At 40.7% G+C, this 5,461-nt stretch overlaps 1 pseudogene; it reads left to right on the top strand.

Moving 5' to 3' along the window:
* Window positions 1-4,298: 4,298 nt before the first annotated feature.
* Window positions 4,299-4,817, top strand: LOC114033458 (annotated as a pseudogene).
* The last annotated feature ends 644 nt before the right edge of the window (window positions 4,818-5,461 follow it).

Genomic DNA, 5,461 nt, shown 5'->3' with positions numbered 1-5,461 from the left:
CTCTCCCTCTCTCCCTCTCTCCCTCTCTCCCTCTTTCCCTCTCTCTCCCTTTCCCCCTCTGTCTCTCTCCCCCCCATTCCCTCTTCCTCCTTTTCTCCCTTCCTCCCTCCCTTCCTCCCCCTCTAAATACAGATAATGGAGTGGAGCTACTACCGAAATTTCTCTGAAATAGCCCCCTCGAATACATAAACAGTACTGGCCTTGATTGACATGCAGCACAGTAATTAAAAACTCAGCCTATTGACGTAGGTGAAGGTTTATTTATAATTATACATTTTTAGGATGGTTAGCATGAGTTTTGTGCATTTAAAAAGATAAATCGGTTCCAGCGCTGTTATTGCCCCAATTACAGATTTGAATGGTGTAGGCTTATAATAGGATTGATTCTGCGATGTGAAAAGTAATTATTTGTCCATAAAGCCAGGAGGCTGCAGTAATGAACTCAGATGGCAGCAGCCTTTTGTTTGGCCAGCAATGGAGAAGAAAGTAGGGGAATATTGAAGAAACTTCTCAGTAGCTCCAATGCAGGAATAAACCAATGCATAGAGCCCTGTTTGTGACCTTCTCTCACTGACTTTGTGATGGTGAAATTCCTCTGCTTGTTTCTGCCACACCAACACTGGCAATTAGAACCAACTTTTATAAGGCCCAACACAGATGGGCTCAACAATCATGAGCTACCCAGATCCAGAGAGATAGAGAAACAATGCATCCCACAGGGATGCTGCCGCCTTACATCATTTTAGAGAAAATGAAATCAAACTTGGTTTTATAGGCCGCCTTTCCTCCTTTAGGTATCTCAAATCAGCTTGCAAAGCAATGAGTTAAATACCAGTGGGTTCCCGTGAAGGCAAAGAGGGACAGTCATTATCTGTTAAATATAGGTTCCTTATTGTTTCTTATATAAAACTTCATATCACTTACACACAAAATAACATAGGAAACTATATCTTTATTGTGATTTAGCTTAAAAATCACAATATGTGTTGTTTCTTTGGGAAGTACCTACAGATGTATAGAGCCAACAGTGTTTTCCTTCTGAGTGTGCCACAACTACCAGTAGTCTTTGGCACAGTTCTAAATGAATGAAAGATCATGTTGTTGTTTTAAAATATGTACCATTTAGTTGTTTACAGGTGCTTAAAATTTTCAGAACACATTTAAAAAAAAAGAAAAAAGGAAAAAAAGCATGTCCATGGATAGGCACAGGCCTGTTTTCTTTTTTTCTTAACTGAGGTTCAGTTTCTTTTCATATACCTCACTTATGGACTGCAGAATGAGGTGCCAGGTTCCCTTTTTACCTAAGTGCCTGAAAGATGTCAAAGGATGGAAATTCAACATTAAGGGAGAGCCATACCAATACAGATACTGGGGCAGAGAGAAAGGCGAGTCCCTTCAAATGAGTGGGAAAGCCCAGTTGAGAGAAATAAAGTGAGAGATGGTGAATTCTGTAACACTTGCCAGACCAATAGGCTTCATCAATTAATCACAGCAAAATAATCACCACCTACATTAAAGCATAATACATGAAAAGGACATAGCACAGCTTTAACTTATTCAGAAAGGGCTGACTCCCTAATCCCTCTGAGTCCTGACATGTTAACTGGGTAGCGACTAATTAGATGTCAAAAATTCATAAGCACTCTTTAATATTGCATATATCTGCAGCCGACATTTCAATATGAGAGCTGTATACACAGAAGTCACTATAGCATTAAAACGCAGCAGGGTGGGAGAAATAAAAAGAAAACAATAAAAACAATGGCCCTTAAAAACCCCAGAGAATGTCTCCTATGGAAGTGTGTGCTTTCTTATTCAGAGAAGGTATCACCTTAATAAGCATTATAGGCAAAGGAGCACTGCTGTTCCATGCGGTGCGGAGGAAAAGAGGGAGAAAAGACTGACTTATCAAAGGCAATGCCAGGTAAATAGTAATTTACTATGCATGCACAATGAATGCTACAGAGTGCCTTGACACAGGGCAATAATGAAAGACATGTTATTGTGGCATCCATTGGGGGAATTTTTTTCTCCCCTTCATTCTTCCTTCCCCTGTCTCTCTTGAGCAAGGAAGCGGTGATGGTTCCTGGCAGCTGCCTCCTGTTTCAAACCATTTCACATAATATAGGAAGAACCTGAAGTTTAGTGTATTAAGTAAGTGAGTTAGTTTGCTGGTTTGGTGATATATATGTTGCTTGCATGTGAACTTATATTTCAAGTGCCAGGGACTATATTTTTATGAAACAAGCCTTTTCCTGTCGGAAGAATTATAGGAATGTGATATAATACAAGGCAGTGAGATTAAAAACAATGCATCACAGCTGAGAGAAAATACACTGTTTTATGACTTGCATCCTTTAATTGTACCTCTCAGGAATAAAAAGAGAAGTGCTATGCAGAAACCTGCTGGATAATCATTCTCTCTTTTGACTGCCATTTTTTTTTTCTTCTTCCTTTTTTTCCCCCATACAGGAATATCACCCCATACCTTCTCCTATGCAAAAGCTGTGCTTTAACAAAAGTTAAATCCTGCCTTTCAATTCTGCTTGCAAAGTTCCCTTTCCACGTAGATTGACCCAATTTGTGACAACACTTAGCGAACTTCATTTCTCCATCTAGAGCCCTGGTGACATTTGCAACTTGTCTTTGTCTCATTATTTGAATTTTATTTTGTAATGACTCAAGTATCATTGCTGTGATGTAAACAGGAGAGTATAGATTAATAATTGGTTCCACAGTTTGAGGTGAAGTCTTTTTTTTTTCCAAGACAATGTGGTGCTCCCTAGTGCAGGCGTGGCATATATAATAATGATGTTTGCAAGTATCAGCTGATTAATACCCTGCTATACAGACATCCTTCATTGTGATGGCAACTCAGAAGCAGAATGTAACACAAGGAGGAGAAGGAAACCTGATTTAGTTATCTGCAACAGGATTCCACCAATGGTCAATTTTTATTTGATTATATGCAGCCTTTGATTTGGAATTCACTACATTAATTCAGTTTCTAAAATGTCTTATATTATCAATCTTTAAATGATAAGTAACTGTACATTTTCTTACTTTTTCATACTTCTTGTTTCTTTTCCACTTTCTGAAATGGGTTTTCTTTACTTGTTTTAATCTTTCTATTTTTTTTAAAAGAAAAATCAGCACTCTATGATGACTGGTGGCCTCTAAAAGCAAAGCTTATATAAGGCTGGCTGGAATGAGTGAATGATAACATACCATGTTAGGTTACCTCCCAGGGATAGAGGTTTACATTCAGTGCCACCAAGCAAAAGGCAACTTTAATGCTTCCCTCCTCCTACAGCCCTCTACTCCCCACCCAGAACAAAACAAAACACAACGTCATTGCTTCCACTAGCCTCTTTTGTGTTCTCTCAAATACTTTAGGAGCCAAACATTTGGACCCTTTGATCTGTTTTAACTGCTGTGCAGCAAGGTCAGAGGAAGTAAAAGCAGGTGTCTGGCTCAGACATGTCCCCAACCTATTTTTCATAGGATCATAAACTAGAAAGTGAAAAAAAGGGCCCTAGAAATGATTTTATCCAACCCCTCATTTCACAGAGGAACAGAGACATCAAATAACAAGGTCATGTAAGAACTAAGTAGGAAAGGTAGGCTTTGTATTAAAGTCTTCTAAAACCAAGTCCAGTGTTCATTTTACTCTAAAATTCAGTCAGAGAGAACTTGAACCATCTTTCAGTAGCTTTGTACAAGGACTGTGACTTCTTGGTTTCAAATGAATAGATTTAGATGAGTTGGCTGGCAACAGAATCTTTCCATTTTTGTATATATGTATGTAACAATAATAATAATAATAATAATAATAACAAACAGTAGCATTTAGATAGCACTCTTTAGTTTGTAAAGTGTTTTACAAATATTATTTCATAATGTCCCTGGGAGTTATGTACTGATATTATCCTCATTTTACAGGGAAGGAAAGAAATAGAAATTGTGAATAAACTGATGGAAAGATCATGAGCTGTGAGTTCTAATTTTGGCTCTAATACTTACAAGATGTTTGGCTGAGCATTTCAGAAAATGTGCTTCTTTCTATCAAATCGTGTTGGGAAAATACCATGCTTATCTAAATGAGGTTAACAATAACACACTTTCACACCATGTCGGACCCGCTCTGGTTCTTGCTTCAACTGTGTTTGGATGGAACAGATCTGGGGTCCCCTAGCTCCCCTCGCTTTTGCCTTTTGCTTTTCTGCAGTCTACCAGCTCCTGGGACCATCTGCCCCTCGCCTCTGGGACCAGCAGCCTCCTCTACCTTCACCGGTGCCATGAGCTCCACCTCCCAGGTCCGCCAAAACTCCTCTGAGGCCAAGGCCGCTGTCAACTGCCTGGTCAACCTGTACCTTCAGGCCTCCTACTCCAACTTGTCCCTGGGTTTTTATTTCGACCAGGACGATGTTACCCTGCCTAGGGTGTCCTGTGTGCTGGCAAAGGACAAACTCGAGGGCAGCCCCTTATGCGGCTCCAGAACCAGCGTGCCGGCCGTCTCTCTCCAGGTTGTGCAGAAACCTAAGCAATACGAGTGGGGCCACAGCTTGGATGCCATGCAGGCTGCCCTGAACCTGGAGAAGGGCCTGAACCAGGCCGTCCTGAAGGCCTACGCCCTGGGTTCGAACCAAGGGGATCCCCACCTCTGCGACTTCCTGGAGAGCCACTACCTGGGCAAGGAGGTGAAGCTGCTGAAGCGTCTAGGGGACCACCCGACCACCCTGCTCCACGTGCAGGCGGACCCCCAGTCTGGGCTGGGCAAATACCTGTTAGAGAGACTGAGCCTGAAGCATGACTAAGAGGAGCAGCCTGGCAGGCAGCCCTAAGGCCGAATCGAGAACGCAGTGCTGCACCCACAATAAAACTAGCTACTCACCCTCCCCGCCAACTAAAACAAAAAAACAAAAAAAACAAAAACAAAACCAAAAACAAAGAAATATAAATAAAAACAAAAAACCAATAACACACTTTCATACAAAAGTTTTGCAAAGTCCTTTCCTCACAACAACCCTGTGAGGTAGGCAATACAATTGTTAGTCTCCTTTGACAGAGGAGAAAAATGAGTTTCAGGTAGTTAAATGAATCAGTTAGCATTGGCTATGTGCCTACTTTGTGCCAGTGCTAAGCATGTTTCACTCATGAGTGACTCACTTAATAAGTATCTGAAGTGCAATTTGATCCAATGTCTCTTGATCCTAGGTCCACTATGGGTTTCACTATACTATGTTGCTTCTCAGAATGCTTACAGGGATTAAGTAATGGAGGCCTAGGATGCTTTCCTGAAGTTATTGAGAGGTATGATGGACAGAATACTTGAATTGGAGTCAGAAATACTAGCTACTATTTTTGTGACCTTGGTCAAATCATTTCACTTCTCAGAGTCACCTGTTTTTCTTATCTGTAAATGAAGATAAAAGTATTAATACTATTTACCTCACAGGTT

Source organism: Vombatus ursinus, unplaced genomic scaffold (assembly GCF_900497805.2).
Source record: "Vombatus ursinus unplaced genomic scaffold, bare-nosed wombat genome assembly UNPS02007284.1, whole genome shotgun sequence".
In the NCBI taxonomy this organism is placed as follows: Eukaryota; Metazoa; Chordata; class Mammalia; order Diprotodontia; family Vombatidae; genus Vombatus; species Vombatus ursinus.
Note: the sequence above shows the minus strand (reverse complement) of the source record. Positions and strands in the feature narration are given on the sequence as shown.